Source organism: Moschus berezovskii, chromosome 12, assembly GCF_049115385.1.
Source record: "Moschus berezovskii isolate FMDL1 chromosome 12, NW_MosBer_1.0, whole genome shotgun sequence".
In the NCBI taxonomy this organism is placed as follows: Eukaryota; Metazoa; Chordata; class Mammalia; order Artiodactyla; family Moschidae; genus Moschus; species Moschus berezovskii.
In genome coordinates this window covers 38,854,766-38,875,910 of record NC_142471.1, presented here as the reverse complement: position 1 = coordinate 38,875,910, position 21,145 = coordinate 38,854,766, and the positions used below count along the sequence as shown (strand labels likewise).

The 21,145-nt window shown below is 42.3% G+C and overlaps 1 protein-coding gene across 6 annotated transcripts in view; it reads right to left on the bottom strand.

The window, feature by feature from the left end:
• Positions 1-21,145, bottom strand: part of NRG3 (neuregulin 3) — a 1,266,499-nt gene that overhangs the window by 20,282 nt on the left and 1,225,072 nt on the right. The gene's annotated exons all lie outside the window — the stretch shown is intronic.

Sequence of the window (21,145 nt, the reverse complement as noted above, 5' to 3'; positions counted from 1 at the left end):
TATATTGTCATTTTGCTTATTTAACAAATGTGCAGAGTACATCATGTGAAATGCCAGACTGGATGATCACAAGCTGGAATCAAGATTGCCAGGAGAAATATCAATAACCTCAGATATGCAGATGACACCACCCTTACAGCAGAAAGCAAAGAAGAACTAAAGAGCCTTTTGATGAAGGTGAAAGAGGAGAGTGAAAAGGCTGGCTTAAAACTCAACATTCAAAAAACTAAGATCATGGCATCTGGTTCCATCACTTCATGGCAAATAGATGGGGGAAAAATGGAAAGAGTGACAGACTTTATTTTCTTGGGCTCCAAAATCACTGTGGATGGTGACAGCAGCCATGAAATTAAAAGACACTTGCTTCTTGGAAGAAAATCTGTGAGAAAACTAGACAGTGTATGAAGAAGCAGAGATATCACTTTGCCAACAAAGGTCCATATAATCAAAGCTATGATTTTTTCCAGTAGGCATGTACCAATGTGAGAGATGGACCACAAAGAAGGCTGAGCACTGAAAAATTGATGCTTTTGAACTGTGGTGTTGGAGAAGACTCTTGACAGTTTTTGGACAGGAAGGTGATCAAATCAGTCAATCCTAAAGGAAATCAACCCTGACTATTCATTAGAAGGTCTGTTGCTGAAGTTCTAATAATTTAGCCACTTGAAGGGAAGAACTGACTCATTGGAAAAGACCCTGATGCTGGAAAGACTGAAGGCAGGAGGGTAAGAGGGAGACAGAGGATGAAATATTTGGATAGCATCATTGACTCAATGGACATAAGTTTGGGTAAACTCTGGGAGATAGTGAAGGACATGGTGTGCTGTAGGCCAGGGGTTGCAAAGAGTCAGGCACGACTGAGCTACTTAACAACAACAACACTGCACAGTTGGAGCAAATTAGGAACAACCACATAGAAAAACACCAAAAACCCAACTGCTGCTTCTGAGATGCCCAGGATAATAGCAGGATACTAGGCATGATCCCTGCATACAGCACCACCAAGTGTCCACCTAAGCCACCCTTCTGGCCTGACCCCTGGACCCACCCCATACTCACCCCATGTGAGGAACCAGTTCACCCCGTCCCCTCCCCCTCAGGGTATGAGCAAGGGAAGCCAAGAACTCTGATTAGTAATAAGCTTACTTGTGGGAGAATCTGCCAGAAACATTAACTGGGTAGGAACACTTAAGTGGCAATTAACTGGGTAGGAACACTTAAGTGGCAATTTTAATAACTTTTGGAAACTTGCATGTGGACTAGAGGGAAAAGAAAAATTATCTGAGGGCTGCAGTTAGGGACTGCTCTCACACTTTCATGAGTTCAACCTCCAGGACTAAACCAGATTCTCACAACAAAGAACCAAAAAAAAAAAAAAACAAACTCATATCTCTGATGAGAAAAGGAGGAAATAACCATTCAGAAATGTGTGCACAGTGCTCTCCATTATAAACTGTCTAATTTTCAGTGAAAAGAGACTCGACCAGAGCCTGATCTCACCTACAGGAAGATCATTTCCCTCAAGAAATGATTGAAGGTGAAAAGACAAACCGTTTGCAGTAGCATTCCAAATCATTTATGTGGATACTCTGCCTTCGCAAGGGTGAGCACAACTCTCCACTCCTTACGTGTAGACTACACATGATTGCTGCCTTCCAAACAGAACTCTGTAGAAAGTGAGGGGCAAGAAGGATTAACATCACAGTGGAAATGTCTGACATTTACCACTGCAGGAAATGGCAACCCACTCCAGTGTTCTTGCCTGGAGAATCCCAGGGACGGGGGAGCCTGGAGGGCTGCCGTCTATGGGGTCACACAGAGTCGGACACGACTGAAGCGACTTAGCAGCAGCAGCAGCATGACAAAAGAAATCATCAACAGTGACAAATTGGGACTTCACTGGTGGTCCAGTGGTTGGGAATCCACCTTCCAATGCAGGGGATGCAGGTTCGATCCCTGGTCAGGGAACTAAGATTCCACATAACATGGGGCAACTAAGCCTGCAAGCTGTAACTACGGAGCCTGAACCCACATGCCACAATGAAAGATCCTGCATGTCATCACTAAGACCTGGAACAGCCAAATAAATAAAGAAATATTTTTTAAGTGACAAATCATATTGATAGTATGCACTTTTGATAGGATGTGAAGAAATTGGCACTTTACCTGTATTGTCTTTCTCACAAAACCCCATAATTCCAATCTAATCTTGAGAAAAAACATTGAAAATATTCCAGTAAAGGAGCATCCTACAAAATACTTGACTTAAAAACTATCAATCTCATTAAAATAAGAGAACTCTGACAAACTTTCACAGCCAAGAGGAACCTAAAGATATGACAAGCAAATGTCATATGTAATGTGGTGTCCTGCATCGGGTCTTGGAATAGAAACAGCAATTAAGTAAAAACTAAGGACTTCTGAATAACCATGGATTTGAGATAATAACAGACATAACATGAGTTCATTAACTGAACAAATGTCCCACATCAATGCACAGTGTTAATAATAGGGGAACCGGGGTACAGTTATATCGGAAATTTCTCTATTAACTTTGCAACTTTTCAGTACATCTAAAACCATCCTAAAAAATAAAGTCCACTTAAATTTTTCTTTTAATTTAAGCAAAATATGCACATCAATAATAACAATAGTAATTTAGAGACAAAAGGCAGTATTCATTTTTCCTTTAGTTTCCTGAGTAGCTCAGCTGTAGGCAAGGTGTATAACCCACTCAGACAGCAAAAGTCTGCACAAACTCTCCTCAAGGGCAGCTTAACTGACCAGAATGATTGCCTTTGATATTTTATACTTGTGCCTAAAGCATTTGTTATGGTTTCTTCCAAAACGTATACAGTTCCTCCCTGCAAGGAGTTAAAATGGGCAAAATTTTATTTCGTTCATCTGATGGTGTCCCAAGTGAAGTTCAAGTGCCCAGGCCAGCGGCCACCATGGCTCTCCCATCTTAACATTTCTATACAATGTTACAGAATATGGCAGTTGATTCTATGTTTTCTCCCTGTACTTAGATCTTGACTTCCTGTGTATATATACATGCTTTGTTAAAACTCCATTTGTACAAATGTACAAAATGTCACTTTAATCAGGAAAGAGAAGATGGCCCAGACCATTCACTGATCCTTTCAGCATGAACTCAACTGGTTTTCTTTCAGAAGCCCACTTAGACACCAGGTAGTACTGTATTTACCAGGGAAGCACCCATCCTGACTGGCTTCTCTGAAAGCCCTCCTTGTGGAGATGCTGTCGGGTGCTGAGGATGCCTGCCTTTGTTTGCACCATCACCTGTCTTGCTCTTAGCACGCTGTTAGTGGTGCCCTGAAATCGACAGACCTGTCAGATGAAGTAGGAGCATATCAAAAGTAGAGGAAGATATGCTGTTTCCAAGTCTGTCCCCTTTAAGCAGCCTGAGTCAGAAGTTTAAGTGAAAGCAGTGTCTTTGTTGGAAAGCAATGTTGACAGCATTGATAATCACCTGGTCTGGGATCCCAGATGATAAAGACAGGAGGGAAGATATTGTTAAATGGTTTCTACGGTTTTCAAGGTCTTGTCTCCACCTTGCTCTCAGCTCACCTAGGTCTGTATCAAAAAGTTCTTTATTGCAAATCTGACTTGTGAGCCGAGAAGATGGTGAGACTGAGTGGTTATGACATGTTTGAGAGTGGAGTTTCATCTCGATCTCTAAATATGAGTAATTAAAAACAACTTGACAGTTGTGGTTATTTTAAGAATGTTCGCACAATGTACCAGAGCTGAAAGAACTGCAACAACTGCTGTCAAATGTTAACACATTCCACTGGAGAGGAAGAATAGAGCTAGACATCTCTTCCAGACACCCAGCACAGCGAATGTGCCTCCCAACCCCCATCCCCCACCCTCCACCATCTCACCTCATCCAGGTACCTGCTCAACAGGGGAACTGAGCACAGTTCCCTCTTCTCAGAGAGCTCTTAGATCTTCCTGCTGTCAGGTTATCTCCCACTTCTGCCTTCTGTAAGTTCTAATAACTCTGTTAGAGCTATTAATAGTCATCAGTAAGCTCCTTGAAAGTAGGAACACTGTCATTTTTGGTCACCATTATATCCCTGGTCCTTATGAAATGTTTAAAACATATTTGAATCCACAGGTGAATTTTTTAGAACCTACAGCGAATCTGTAATTTAGAATTTGATATTTAAAATAAGAGATCAGGTTTTATACTAGAACTGTTGAAAATTAGCTTCAATTCACAGTTCAAAGAAATCACCTCTTCTGACCAACTCCTGTCAAACTATCTGATAACACTTCAACTGACTCTCAAGACTCAGTGTAAATGTCACCTATTTCAGGGAAGGCTTTGCAGATTACCCTGTTCAATTATAGATGCCCTTTTCCATTACTTGATAGTAATTTGACTTAACGTATCCACAATATTTGAAAGGTGATGCTTACATATTTGTTTCTACCACTAGCCCATGTTAGTCAGTTCAATCATTTAGTCGTGTCCAACTCTTTGCAAACCCATGAACTGCAGCACACCAGGCCTCCCTGTCCATCACCAACTCCAGGAGTTTACCCAAACTCATGTTCATTGAGTCGGTGATGCCATCCAACCATCTCATCCTCTGTTGACCACTTCTCCTTCTGCCCCCAATCCCTCCCAGCATCAGAGTCTTTTCAAATGAGTCAGCTCTTCGCATCAGATGGCCAAAGTATTGGAGTTTCAGCTTCAACATCAGTCCTTCCGATGAACACCCAGGACTGATCTCCTTTAGAATGGACTGGTTGGATCTCCATGCAGTCCAAGGGATTCTCAAGAGTCTTCTCCAGCACCACAGTTCAAAAGCACTAATTCTTTGGCATTCTCTTTCTTTATAGTCCGACTCTCACATCCATACATGACCACTGGAGAAACCATAGCCTTGACTAGATGGACCTTTGTTGACAAAGTAATGTCTCTGCTTTTGAATATGCTATCTATGTTGGTCATAACTTTCCTTCCAAGGAGTAAGCGTCTTTTAATTTCATGGCTGCAATCAGCATCTGCAGTGATTTTGGAGCCCAAAAAAATAAAGTCTGACACTGTTTCCACTGTTTCTCCACCTATTTCCCATGAAGTGATGGGACCAGATGCCATGATCTTTGTTTTCTGAATGTTGAGCTTCAAGCCAACTTTTTCACTCTCCTCTTTCACTTTCATCAAGAGGCTCTTTAGTTCTTCTTCACTTTATGCCATAAGGGTGGTGTCATCTGCACATCTGAGGTTATTAATACTTCTCTCAGCAATCTTGATTCCAGCTTGTGCTTCCTCCAGCCCAGCGTTTCTCATGATGTACTCTGCATATAAGTTAAATAAGCAGGGTGACAGTATACAGCCTTGACATACTCCTTTTCCTATTTGGAACCAGTCTGTTGTTCTAAGTCCAGTTTAACTGTTGCTTCCTGACCTACATACACGGTTCTCAAGAGGCAGGTCAGGTGGTCTGGTATTCCCATCTCTTGAAAAATATTCCACAGTTTATTGTTATCCACACAGTCAAAGGCTTTGGCATGAGCTCCTGGAAATCATGCTCCATCTCTCCTGTTTGTATTTTTAAGCTTTCTGTGTAGTGTCCAGTATAGAAAAGTGTTCAAAATGCATTACAGAATAAATGCCTCTCTCTGCTGCTGCTGCTGCTGCTAAGTCACTTCAGTCGTGTCCGACTCTGTGTGACCCCATAGACGGAAGCCCACCAGGCTCCCCCATACCTGGGATTCTCCAGGCAAGAACACTGGAGTGGGTTGCCATTTCCTTCTCCAGTGTGTGAAAGTGAAAAGTGAAAGTGAAGTCGCTCAGTCGCATCCTACCCTTAGCCACCCCACGGACTGCAGCCTACCAGGCTCCTCCATCCATGGGATTTTCTAGGCAAGAGTACTGGAGTGGCTTGCCATTGCCTTCTCCACCTCTCTCTATCAATCATCAAAAAATTATCCAAAAAATATTGGTAGACTCTCTCTACCAATTATCAAAACAGAATAAATGCCTCTGTCCTCCAGTTATCATGACCAATTATCAAGGGATTAAATTTTTATTATTCTCCTTTAGCATGCAAATATCCTCTTCCAGTTCTTTCTCACTGAATGTTATCTCCACAAACTTGTCTTTCCTAAGATGGGAATTGAAAATCTATGGGAAGGCGTATTCTCTGTTCCTTTACTTTTCACTAATGTATAGTTTTTTCTTGATTTTAAGAGAGAAGGATAGATCTTCTCTCTTTTGATGACTTCTGTTTCTGATCCCTCGACTAGGTGCTGAGAAGTTTCACTCCCGTGACTAGTCTGGACGTTTTAACTCCAATCCCAGTTCTCTCTCTCTCTCTCTTTCACTCTCTCTCACCAGGGACACAGGGAATGAGGTCAGATCATCTCTCTGAGTCACAAGTGCTTCCTTTGTAAATGATGGTATGGGGTTGCTGCTTCCAAGGCACTGCCAGGTCTAGTTCTGCAGCTTCTGAGTCAAGTGTTGCCAGGGTATCATGCTGCTTCACTGGACTGGTGTTTCACATCTTGTTAAATGACTGTAAAGTGAAACCCTTCCCCATGAATGTTTAAAGAACTCAAGGGAATGCCAGACACAGCCAATTCATTTGTTAAACATTACAATTTGCAAAGAATATCAAGTAGTTAACCTGGGGTCCAAGATAGAATAAAGACAAATTTGCCTGATATGGTAAGCAAGGTAAGAAATTTTCCCTCCTAAATCTGATGCTGGGAGGGATTGGGGGTGGGAGGAGACGGGGACGACAGAGAATGAGATGGCTGGATGGCATCACCAACTCGATAGACATGAGTTTGAGTGAACTCCAGGAGTTGGTGGTGGACAGGGAGGCCTGGCATGCTGTGATTCAAGGGGTCGCAAAGAGTCGGACACGACTGAGCGACTGAACTGAACTGAACTGAAGGATTGCAGTGTGCCTGGGTTACCTGTCTCCTTCCATGCAGCAGAAATGAACGCCTGCAGTGGGGAGGCTGTGATAGAACTTCAGTGCTAGGCTTTCTGAATTTCCTAGTGGTCACACCTTGCAGCTTGACCTTGGACTCTGGACTTCCTCACTACTCTTGACATTTAGGAAAGATAATTTTCTGTCATGGAAGACTACCCCAAGCATTATAGGATATTTGTCAGCACCGTCTTGTCATAGATGCCTGTGCACTTTCCTCCCAAGCTGTAACACCCCAAGTGTTTCTCAACGTTGCCAAATGTTCCATGGGGGCAACAGTGCCCCCTCTTGAGAACCACTGAGCTACTGGGATGTGGGTTTGGTTCTCAGCTGCTCGCTAGCTGCCTGACTCAAGCTTTGAGTCCTAGATTCCTCTTTTGCACACTGTGGGTGTAAACTCTAAGGAGCTGCTGTTAGGACTAAATAAGGCTACGCATTTCTATTACTTAGCACGATTCTACGTCTGTACCCAGTACACATTATTTGCTATGATTATTATTATTTTATCATTTTTGTTATTATCATTGACACTGTTGTTTCCTTGTAGCTCTTGTCCAAAGGAATATAGACCTACAAAAGAAAAATGCTTTTCCAAATTTTCTTTGATACATTTGCATTTTAATATGCATGCAGACTTTTCTTAGCCCTATTACAAGTTATTTATTTCCCTAGGATTACTTGTTATTTGACCAACTGCTCAGATGTCCTATATGCTTCTTATGTATCTTAAGCATACCATTGTAAGAAAGCGATGTTCTTACACATTTCAATTTCTTTTTAATGGATTAGTGATATGTATTCTCTATTACTATTTTCTCCCATAACATATGGCATGAAAAATTGCTGTCAAACTGTTATTTTATTCTTATAATAAAATTACGAACGAGGGTATCAGCATATAATTCACCAAAGAGGAAATATGACTAGAAATATATGCACAGAGATTACATTACCCTCTCAGACAGTGAAATTTAATTAAAGAATACAATTTTCTCCTATTAAACTAGCAAAAGAAATCTTGACAAAGGTATAACAAAGTTGGTAGTGACCTATATTTTTTTCTAGAATGGAAATTGATATGTGCCTTTGGGAAAGCAACTTGTTCATGTTAGTCTAGTCTTGTTAAAGTGATCTGCCCAGAAATCCCTTGAGCCCAGCTGACAATGTATAGAATGCTATGGTTAGCATGCATAGGTTTTCTCAGTGCACCTTGCACTCTTTCAAGGTCCTTAATTGCCTTCCTCTTACCTATTCTCTGCCTGAACTCCCAGCTTCTATGTAGCCTTTCTGACTGTGGATCCCTTCAGATGTGTTATCCTAATGAAACAGGAGGGAAGGGAGCAGGGTGAAACCCTTAAAAGAATAATACAGTCATAGGACATGACAAAAACTGGTTAGAACCAACTAGGTCCAAGATGGCAGAAGATCTGACTTCCAGTAGAACTTGAGCCTCATTTTATGCTCATTGTAATAGATTAGCATGCTAACTGATATACCACTGGTGCCAAGACAGTTCAGAGGGTAACCAAAAAAAGACCAAAAAGTGGGCAGTGGTCCAATTCCAAGAAATCCCCACTCCTTTCCTAAAATAGTTGGAAAAACCCCCCTAGTCATTAGTCTGTGAAATTACCCAGCCCATAAAAGCGAACCATGCCATATTTGAGGGCCTCTTACATTCTGAGGTGGCCCACACTGTCTGTGGAGTGTGTTTCTCCCAAGGTTGTTCTTGCCTTTTGAGATGGACCTCATTCTGTCTATAGAATGTGTATCTTTCTAAATAAATCCACTTCTTACATATTACTTGGTCTCTCACTGAATTCATTCTCTCAGGAGACATCAAGAACCTGAGCTTCATTATGTTCCCAGACCATGTGTGTGATCTCAGTTAAATGACTGTGGGTTCAAGCCCCAGTCTGACTTTTAGCTAGGTTTGAGTCCTGACACATAGGTTCAATTCTCAAGCTGAGTTTCACAGTTTCACTAGCTGATCACGCCACAATTCAAAGAGACAAAATATCCTACATATACTCCCTTTATCCAGAAATGGGATGAATATAAAAAGCCACTTTTTATGGACTATGGAGGAATGATCCAGTTGAATCTCTGCTGCCCTGTGCCAGCACACAGAATGCTGGGGAGGGGTGGACTGAAGAATAGGAAGAGGGAGAGAAAAAGAAAATTATAGGACCCAGCGGTCTTTCAAGTGTTTCAACCCCTATGGTTAATAATTTCTTTCTTGTTTTCCTAATCCTAATAATTCCAATTAAATTAAGTTTCAGAAGCTTAACTCTAATAATTAAACAACAGAAAAGAACATGAGGATCTATTAGGCGGGAATGGAGGAGTAATTTGTGAGGTGACCACTTTGTGGTCTATTATGTACTCTCGCAAATGAGTGCGAGTGGAGATCATAATGCAGAGATAAAATGCGATTGATCATATGTTTAGTAAAAAAGGATAAAACCTGTGTATGTGTTTTGGCTGCAATCCTATAAAATGCTTAGGGACTGACAGACTCTCTTCTAAAGCAAACATTAGACAGGCTCCTTTGAGGTCTTGTTTTTCAATTAGGCCTCAACTTTAGCCTTTACAAGGCTTCCCTGGTGGCTGAAACAGTAAAGAACCTGCCTGCAATGCAGGAGACCCAGTTTCAATCCCTGGATTGAGCAGATCCCCTGGAGAAGGGAATGGCAACCCACTCCAATATGCTTGCCTGGAGAATTCCATGGACAGAGGAGCCTGGCGGGCTATAGACCATGGGGTGGCAAAGAGTCAGACACGACTGAGTGGCTAACACTTTCATTTTTCTGGCCTCAAAAATCTGCAGATTCTCTGCCCAAATGATTTCATCCATCACCCCCACACTAAAAGAGCAGAGTAAACTCTACCATAGTTCTAACAGCTCACAATCATGCTATATTCCTGCTACTGCTGCTAAGTCGCTTCAGTCGTGTCCAACTCTGTGCGACCCCATAGATGGCAGCCCACCAGGCTCCTCCATCCCTGGGATTCTCCAGGCAAGAACACTGGAGTGGGTTGCCATTTCCTTCTCCAATGCATGAAAATGAAGTCGTTCAGTTGTGTCCGACTCTTAGTGACCCCATGGACTGCAGCCCACCAGGCTCCTCCGTCCATGGGATTTTCCAGGCAAGAGTACTGGAGTGGGGTGCCATTGCTATATTCCTAGCCCTCCATAAAATGCTTGCCAAAACCACCAAAAACAAACAAACAAAACCCTCAAAGCCTCCAAATAATTGGCCCTTTGTTTTAGCCAATGACTGAGGATAGGCCGCAAACCTCTCTTTCTCAGAGTATTGATTAACAAGGGGTTAGCCCTGAAAAGCATCCTTTGTTCCTCTGATATGCAATACGTATCTCTTACAACTGTGAAGAATCTTTTTCATGGACCTTAAAACATGTACTTGAAAGGTAATCATTAGGAAGGACAGGGCCTCAGTCTTCCAGTCCCTGTCTTTCCAGAGAGTGACACAGGAAGGGGGCACGGCACGCCCGTGAACAGAATGACACAACTACTAAGAAACAGGATATGACATAAACTCGTAAGAATCAACTAGGCCCAAGATGGTGGGATATTCAGCTTCCACTCGCCGTTCGGTTCAGTTCAGTTCAGTTGCTCAGTCATGTCCGACTCTTTGCGGCAACATGGACTACAGCACGCCAGGCCTCCCTGTCCATAGCCAACTGCCAAAGCTTACTCAAACTCATGTCCATCGAGTCAGTGATGCCATGCAACCTTCTCTTCCTCTGTCGTCCCCTTTTCCTCCAGCCTTCAATCTTTCCCAGCATCAGGGTCTTTTCCAGTCAGTCAGTTCTTTGCCTCAGGTGGCCAAAGTATTGGAGTTTCAGCTTCAGCATTACTCCTTCAATGGAATGTTCAGGGCTGATTTCCTTTAGGATGGATTGGTTGGATCTCCTTGCAGTCCAAGGGATTCTCAAAAGTCTTCTCCAATACCACAGTTCAAAAGCATAAATTCTTTGGTGCTCAGCTTTCTTTACAGTCCAACTCTCACATCCATACATGACTACTGGAAAAACCATAGCTTTGACTAGACGGACCTTTGTTGGCAAATTAATGTCTCCTCTTTTTAATATGCTGTCTTTGTTGGTCATAACTTTTCATCCAAGGAGCAAGGGTCTTTTAATTTAAAGGCTGCAGTCACCATCTGCAGTGACTTTGGAGCCCCCCCAAATAAAGGCTGTCATTGTTTCCATTGTTTTTCCATCTATTGGCCATGAAGTGATGGGACCAGATCCTAGTTATCTGAATGTTGAGCTTTAAGCCAACTTTTTCACTCTCCTCTTTCACTTTCATCAAGAGTCTCTTTAGTTCTTCTTCGCTTTCTGCTATAAGGGTGGTGTCATCTACATATCTGAGGTTATTGATATTTCTCCCAGCAATCTTGATTCCAGCTTGTGCTTCATCCAGTCCATCATTACTCATGATGTACTCTGCATAAAAGTTAAGTACGTAGGGTGACAAAATATGGCCTTTATGTACTCCTTTCTGTCAACCAGTCGGTCATTCCATGTTCATTTCTAACTATTGCATCCTGACCTGCATACAGGTTTCTCAAGAGGCAGGTCAGATGGTCTGGTATTCTCATCTCTTGAAGAATTTTCCACAATTTGTTTTGATTCACACAGTTAAAAGCTTTGGTTTAGTCAATAAAGCAGTAGTAGATATTTTTCTGGAATTCTCTTGCTTTTTCAATGATCCAACAGATTTTGGCAACTTGATCTCTGGTTTCTCTACCTTTTCTAAAACCAGCTTGAACATTTGGAAGTTCACAGTTCATGTACTGTTGAAGCCTGTCTTGGAGAATTTTGAGCTTTACTTTACTTTGAGTGAGATGAGTACAATTGTGCTTTGGTTTGAGCATTCTTTGGCATTGCCTTTCTTTGGGATTGGAATGAAAACTGATCTTTTCCAGTTCTATGGCCACTGCTAAGTTTTCATAATTTGTTGGCATATTGAGTGCAGCACTTTCACAGCATCATCTTTCAGGATTTGAAATAGCTCAACTAGAATTCTATCACCTCCACTAGCTTTGTTCATAGTGATGCTTCCTAAGGCCCATTTGACTTCACATTCTAGAATATCTGGCTCTAGGTGAGTGATCACACCATCGTGATTATCTGGGTCATGAAGGTCTTTTTTTAGTAGTTCTTCTGTGTATTCTTGCCACCTCTTCTTAATATCTTCTCCTTTTAGGTCCATACCATTTCTGTCCTTTATTGTGCCCATATTTGCTTGAAATTTTCCCTTGGTATCTCTAATTTTCTTGAAGAGAAACCCATTCTGTTGTTTTCCTCTATTTCTTTGCATTGATCTTCCACTAGACCTTGAACCTCATTATATGCTCATTGTAATACATCATGCCATAGGGCTATCCAAGACAGGCCGGACATGGTGAAGAGTTCTGACAAAATGTAGTCTGCTAGAGAAGTGAATAGCAAACCACTTCATCATTCTTGCGTTGAGAATCCTGTGAACAGTGTGAAAGGCAAAAAGATATGACAGTAAAAGCTGAGCCCTCCCCATGACCCTCTCCTACCTCCCCAGGGCCAGGTTGGTAGGTGTCCAATAAGTTACCTGAGAAGACAGCAGATAAATAACTCCAGCAGGAATGAAGAGGTTGAGCCACAGCAGAAATGACACCAAATTGTGGATGTGTCTGGTGGTGAAAATAAAGTCCAGTGGTATAAAGAATAATATGGCATAGGAACCTGGAATATTAGGTCAACGAATCAAGGTACATTGGAAATGGTCAAACAGGAGATGGAAAGAGTCAACATTGACATTTTAGGAATCATTGAACTAAAATGGACCAGAATGGGCAAATTTAATTCAGATGACCATTATATCTACTACTTTGGGCAAGAATCCCTTAGAAGAAAAGGAGCAGCCCTCATAGTCAACAAAAGAATCCGAAATGCAGTACTTTAGTACAAACTCAAAAATGACAGAATGATTTCAGTTTGTTTCCAAGACCAACTATTCAATATCAGAGTAATCGAAGTCTATGCCGCAACCACTAATGCCGAAGAAGCTGAAGTTGAATGGTTCTATGAAGACCTACAAGACCTTCTAGAACTAACATCAAGGAAAAAAGATGTTCTTTTCATCATAGGGGACTGGAATGCAAAAGTACTAAGTCAGGAGATACCTGGAGTAACAGGCAACTTTGGCCTTAGAGTACAAAATGAAGCAGGGCAAAGACTAACAAGAGTTTTGCCAAGAGAATGCACTGGTCATAGCAAACACCCTCTGACAACAACACAAGAGAGGACTCTACACATGGACATCACAGATGGTCAATACCAAAATCAGATTGATTATATGTTTTGCAGCTGAACATGGAAAAGCAAACAATTAGCAAAAACAAGACCGAGAGAGGACTGTGGCTCACATCATGAGCCCATTATTGCAAAATTCAGACTTGAAGAAAGTAGGGAAACTTACTAGGCCATTCAAGTTCGACCTTAATTAAATCCCCTACGATTATACAGTGAAAGTGACAAATATATTCAAGGGATTAGATCTGATAGACACAGTGCCTGAAGAACTATGGATGGAGTTTCATGATATTGTACAGGAGACAGGGATCAAAGCCATCCCCAAGAAGAAGAAATGCAACAAGGCAAAATGGTTGTCTGAGGAGGCCTTATAAATAGCTGAGAAAAGAAGAGAAGCAAAAGACGAAGGAGAAAGGGAAAGATATACCCATCTGAATGTAGAATTTCAAAGAATATCAAGGAGAGATAAGAAAACATTATTAATTGAGTGATGCAAAGAAACAGAGGAAAACAATAGAATGGGAAAGACTATTGTCTTCAAGAAAATTAGAGGTACCAAGGAAACATTTCATGCAAAAATGGGCACAATAAAGGACAGAAATGGTATGGACCCTACAGAAGCAGAAAATGTTAATAAGAGGTGGCAAGAATACACAGAACTACACAAAAAAAATCTTCATGACCAAGATAACCATGATAGTGTGAACACTCACCTAGAGCCAGACATCCTGGATTGTGAAGTCAAGTGGGCCTTAGGAAGCATCACTATGAACAAAGCTAGTGGGGGTGATGGAATTCCAGTTGAGATATTTCAAATCCTAAAAGATAATGCTGTTAAAGTGCTGCACTCAATAACCCACCAAATTTGGAAAACACAGCAGTGGCTACATGGCTTGTATAGGTCAGTTTTCATTCCAATCCCTAAGAAGGGCAATGTGAAAGAATGTTCAAATTACCACACAGCTGCACTCATTTCACTTGCTAGCAAGGTAATGCTCAAAATCCTTCAAGCTAGGTTTCAACAGTATGTGAACTGAGAACTTGCAGATGTACAAGCTGGATTTAGAAAAGGCAGAAGAACCAGAGATGAAATTGCCAACATCCGTTGGATCATTGAAAAAGCAAGAAAATTCCAGGAAAATATCTGCTACTGCTTTATTGACTACACCAAAGCTTTTGACTGTGTGAATCACAACAAACTGTGGAAAATTCTTCAAGAGATGGAGATACCAGACCACCTTACTTGCCCCCTGAGAAATCTGTATGTGGGTCAGGGAGCAATAGTTAGAACTGGACATGGAACAACAGACTCGTTCAAAATTGGGAAAGGTATATGTCAAGGCGGTATATTGTCACCCTGTTTATTTAACTCATATCCAGAATATATCACGTGAAATGCTGGGCCGGATGAAGGACAAGCTGAAATCAAGATTGCTGACAGAAAAATCAATAACCTCAAAAATGCAGATGATGCCACCCTAATGGCAGAAAGTGAACAGAAACTAAAGAGCCTTTTAAAGAAGGTGAAAGAGGAGAGTGAAAAATGTTGTATTAAAACTCAGCATCTAAAAAACTAACATCATGACATTCAGTCCCGTCACTTCATGGCAAATAGATGAGGAAACAATGAAAATAATGACAGACTTTACTTTCTTGGATTCAAAAATCCCTGCACACAGGGACTGCAGCCATGAAATTAAAAGATGCTTGCTCCCTGGAAGAAAAGCTATGACAAATCTAGACAGTGCATTAAAAAGCAGAAATGTCACATTGGCAACAAATGTCCATAGAGTCAAAGCTATGGTTCTTCCAGTAGTCATGTATAGATGTGAAAGTTGGACCATAATGAAGGCTGAGCACCGAAGAATTGATACTTTTTAACTGTGGTGCTGGAGAAGACTCTTGAGAGTCCCTTGGACTGCAAAGAGTTGAAACCAGTAAATCCTAAAGGAAATCAACTCTGAATATTCATTGGAAGGACTGATGCTAAAGCACCAATACTTGGGCTACCTGATGTGAAAAACTTACTAATTGGAAAAGACCCTGATGCTGGGAAAGATTGAAGGCAGGAGGAGAAGGGGATGACAGAGGATGGGATGATTGGTGGCATCATCGACTTAATGGTTGAGCAAACTCTGGGAGATAGTGAAGGACAGCGAAGCCTGTTGTGCTGCAGTCTATTGGATTGAAAGAGCTGTGCATAACTGAGTGTCTGAACAACAACAACAAAACTTCTAAATGACATTATGCACAAGAGTCATGACACTTCCAAGTCCAACCGTAAAAATTCAAAAAGTGGGCAGTGGCCCAATTCCTGAAAATATACACCCCTTCCCAAAAAAGTTGGAATACTCCTCTCTCATTAGCCTGTGAAACTGCCGAGCCAATAAAACTAACTACCCCATATTTGTCTTCCAAAATGACCCAAATTCTGTCTATGGAATGTATATCTCTCTAAATAATCCTCCTTTCTCTTATTGTGGCTAGCCCTTTAATTCTTTTCTGGGCAAAGCCAGGGACCCTCACTTGGTAGCTAGTCCCAGGGACTCACCCACTATTTAAGGCATGACTCTCGTCTTGTGCCCTATTTTTCATGAAATGAATGGGGACACTCAAAGGCTAGTCATGCCCCTGGTCTTCGGTGAGTCCCTGGGACAGGATCCTAAGTTTAATAATGGCCAGCTAATGACAAGCCACTCCAGTACTCTTGCCTAGAAAATCACATGGATGGAGGAGCCTGGTAGGCTTCAGTCCATGGGGTTGCTAAGGGTCAGACACGACTGAGCGACTTCACTTTCACTTTTCACTTTCACACATTGGAGAAGGAAATGGCAACCCACTCCAGTGTTCTTGCTAGGAGAATCCCAGGGATGGTGGAGCCTGGTGGGCTTCGGTCTATGGGGTCACACAGAGTTGGACACGACTGAAGAGACTTAGCAGCAATAGATCCAGATGGCTTAACCTCATTTCTATGACCAACTCTTGGTCATTTTTCTCTTTCCTGACTCTGTCAAGCCCCACTGTTTCCCTTCCCTACTCCCTTGAGGCAGGAGGTACCTAGGCCCCGGAGGATAAATAAATTGGAGATAAGTTCCTTGTGGTCTGAAACTCCAAGATCATTGGAAGGAGTGATGCTAAAGCTGAAACTCCAATACTCTGGCGACCTCATGCGATGAGTTGACTCACTGGAAAAGAGTCTGATGCTGGGAGGGATTGGGGGCGGGAGGAGACGGGGACGACAGAGGATGAGATGGCTGGATGGCATCACCAACTCGATGGACATGAGTTTGAGTGAACTCCGGGAGTTGGTGATGGACAGGGAGGCCTGGTGTGCTGCGGTTCATGGGTTTGCAAAGAGTTGGACACAACTTAGCAATTGAAGAGGTGGCAAGAATACACAGAAGAACTGTACAAAAAAGATCTTCACGACCAAGATAATCACGATGGCATGATCACTCACCTGGAACCAGACATCTTGGAATGTGAAGTCAAGTGGGCCTTAGAGAGCATCACTATGAACAAAGCTAGTGGAAGTGATGGAATTCCAATTAAGTTATTTCAAATCCTGAAAGATGATGCTGTAAAAGTGCTACACACAATATGCCAGCAAATTTGGAAAACTCAGCAATGGCCATAGGACTGGAAAAGGTCAGTCTTCATTCCAATCCCAAAGAAAGGGAATGCCAAAGAATGCTCAAACTACCGCACGATTGCACTCATCTCACATGCTAGTAAAGTCATGCTCAAAATTCTCCAAGCCAGGCTTCAGCAATATGTGAATCGTGAACTTCGAGATGTTCAAGCAGGTTTTAGAAAAGGCAGAGGCACCAGAGATCAAATTGCCAACATCTGCTGGATCATGGAGTAAGCAGGAGAGTTCCAGAAAAACATCTATTTCTGCTTTATTGACTATGCCAAAGCCTTTGACTGTGTGGATCACAATAAACTGTGGAACATTCTGAAAGAGATGGGAATACCAGACCACTTGACCTGCCTCTTGAGAAACCTGTATGCAGGTCAGGAAGCAACAGTTAGAACTGGACATGGAACAACAGACTGGTTCCAAATAGGAAAAGGAGTACGTCAAGGTTGTATATTGTCTTCCTGCTTATTTAACTTATATGCAGAGTATATCACGAGGAACGCTGGGCTGGAAGAAGCACAAGCTGGAATCAAGATTGCTGGGAGAAATATCAATAACCTCAGATATGCAGATGACACCACCCTTATGGCAGAAAGTGAAGAGGAACTCAAAAGCCTCTTGATGAAAGTGAAAGAGGAGAGTGAAAAGTTTGGCTTGAAGCTCAACATTCAGAAAACAAAGATCATGGCACATGGTCCCATCACTTCATGGGAAATAGATGGGAAAACAGTGGAAACAGTTTCAGACTTTATTTTTCTGGGCTCCAAAATCACTGCTGATGCTGATTGCAGCCATGAAATTAAAAGACGCTTACTCCTTGGAAGGAAAGTTATGACCAGCCTAGATAGCATATTAAAAAGCAGAGACATTACTTTGCCAACCAAGGTCCATCTAGTCAAGGCTATGGTTTTTGCCGTGGTCATGTATGGATGTGAGAGTTGGACTGTGAAGAAAACTGATCGCCGAAGAATTGATGCTTTTGAACTGTGGTGCTGGAGAAGACTCTTGAGAGTCCCTTGGACTGCAAGGAAATCCAACCAGTTCATTCTAAAGGAGATCAATCCTGGGTGTTCATTGGAAGGACTGATGCTAAAGCTGAAACTCCAATACTTTGGCCACCTCATGCGATGAGTTGACTCACTGGAAAAGAGTCTGATGCTAGGAGGGATTGGGGGTAGGAGGAGACGGGGACGACAGAGAATGAGATGACTGGATGGCATCACTGACTCGATGGGCATGAGTTTGAGTGAATTCCGGGAGTTGGTGATGGACAGGGAGGCCTGGCGTGCTGTGGTTCATGGGGTCGCAAATAGTCTGACACGACTAAGCGACTGAACTGAACTGAACTGAGCGACTGAACTGAACTGAACTGAACTGGAGAGAAAGGAAGCTTGGCCCTGCCCAGATTAAAGATAAGAAAGCACATATTTCTCATTCTTGCAGTTAGAGAACCTCACCCACTGACTACACATGCATTGGAAAGGTCTTGGAGGTCAAAAGATTAGTGATGCTAAGTCTACCTACTCACAGTCCTCTTCAAGGGAACCTATCTTAGTTAAGAGATACAGATGCACATATAGCAGGATCCTACCAAATACTCAGAACAAGGCAATTCTAAACAATTGGCCAAAGGATAACCAGAAGAAATGTCACATATAAGTGATTTGATTTAAACTACCTTGAGGGCACAGTTCTCTCTCTGAGTCTGCCTGTATATCTATCCATACATTCTAGACTCTTTTTCCTCCTAATATACACTTTGCTTCACTACTTTCTAACTTTGTGGGGATTCTTTTTCTGCAAAGCCTAAGGGCCAGGACCTTGTCATTGGCCACTGGTGTAGTGACTGAGGTTTGGTGCTCTCACCCCAAGACCGACCTCAGTCTCTGGCCAGGAACCAAAATCCTGTTTCAAGCTGCTGTAGGCTGAGCCAGTCAAGATACCCTCATTCTCCTTTTTAAACACCCAGTCACCTCTGTAAGAATAGAAGCTGTGTTCAAACAAGATTCCTTTCTGTAATGCAACAGTATATCACTAATCAAAAGTCTGTTCTCACTACCATAACTAGCCTCTGGCTTTATCTGTGATAGGTTCAGTTGCTGAGAAGCCCTCCAGTACTCTTTTGTTTTACAGTAATGGGATGACACTCATTCACTTCAGTTCAGTTCAGTTCAATCGCTCAGTCGTGACCGACTCTTTGCCAACCCATGAATCACAGCACGCCAGGCCTCCCTGTCCATCACAAACTCCCGGAGTTCACTCAAACTCATGTCCATCGAGTCGGTGATGCCTTCCAGCCATCTCATTCTCTGTCGTCCCCTTTTCTTCCTGCCCCCAATCCTTCCCAGTATCAGAGTCTTTTCCAGTGAGTCAACTCATCGCATGAGGTGGCCAAAGTATTGGAGTTTCAGCTTTAGCATCAGTCCTTCCAATGAATACCCAGGACTGATCTCCTTTAGAATGGACTGGTTGGATCTCCTTGCAGTCCAAGGGACTCTCAAGAGTCTTCTCTAGCACCACAGTTCAAAAGCATCAGTTCTTCGGCAATCAGCTTTCTTCACAGTCCAACTCTCACATCCATACATGACCACTGGAAAAACCATAGCCTTGACGGACATTAGACATCATTAATAGAAACATTCGCTCTGTTTCAGAAAAGAACAATCCCTACACACAGTCGTGATTACAAGTTTAACAAAACTTTTCTGGGAAGTGATTATGATTTATGAATTCTGCATTAAGCATTTAAGTACATCTGTCACACACAGCATAATGGCGACTTTCTGGGTAATGATTTCCCAGAATCACAAATGATGTTTAAATTCCCAGTGATTTACACATTTGGAAGGGTGTGAATGTGTCCTGGGTGATTGTGTATTTTAGACAAATACTAGGTTTATACCACCACCTTTGTGCTTTCCTTTTGGGTCTCAGATCTGGAAGTGCAGTCTTACATGGGGCAAAGAATTGCTACCCTGACAGGAATCTTCCAGTATGTCTTAGATGGCTTTTGAAATGGAGTAGGACCCATGGAGTCTTCCTGGGTATAAATCCTTTCTGTGTCATCATTTATTATTTTTAGAAAATAGGCATCAATCAGCCTCCTTGACCTTCCTTTAGTTGTAAAGAGCAGATTCAAACAGTTACTAATCACAGGGAGGGGATACAGAAATGAAGGAGGAACAGTCAGGAAACAATAGAGCAGCATGGGGCAAAGTCCTGGTTCCTTTTCATGAAATATGCATAACAATTTCTTTGAATTCTACAGGAACTAAGGCCCCCACCCAGAGAGAGGTTGGCCACTTCAGGCTGAGCACCAACTTTCTGGAGCAACAACCTGTGATTTCACCATAGACCGATCAGAAGAATGGGCTTCCCTGGTGGCTTAGACGGTAAAGAATCCACCTGCAATGCGGGAGACCTGGATTTGATCCCTGGGTTGGGAAGATGCTCTGGAGAAGGCAATGGCAACCCACTCCAATATTCTTGCCTGGAGAATTCCATGGACAGAGGAGCCTGGTGGGCTAGAGTCCATGGAATCACAAAGAGTCAGACATGACTGAAGCGACTAAGCACAGCACAATCAGCAGAAAGTCTGAGCAGAGTGGAAGATTTCAAACCCTGATCTCCTCCCCAAACAATTCGATTAACCCTTTAAAACTGCTCTTTAAAACAGAGCAGAATCTTGTAAGTTACACTTGTCTCTGGAGTACTGGGTTTTGAACAATGAGCAGCAGAACCTGACTTCAGTAACATTTGCTTACCTTTAGTACTTTTCAATATATCTCAGAAATCATGAAAATCTACTTTAGAAAGAAAACAGAATTTGAGACTTCCCTGATGGTCCAGTGGCTAAGACTCCATGCTCCCAATGCAAAGGGCTTGGGTTGGATAACTGGTCAGGAAACTGGATCCCACATGGTGCAACTTAAAAGATCCTCTAAGCCACACCGCAACTAAAGAGTTGTCTCAACTGAAGATCCTGTATGCTGCATTTAAGCCCCAGAGCAGCCAAAAGAAAAAAGAACGCAGGATTCAAAGAGCTGTATTTAACTTCAAATTCTGGTATCTGTTTGAGGTGTGGTGTTAGGAAGCACCAACCCTAGGACTACAACTCTCCTTTCCCGTGTTTATGAGCTTTGATTTTTCTCATACCCTTTAATTCAAAGTCGTCTGAATGTAGCGTGTATTCTTAGGATTCCCTGGG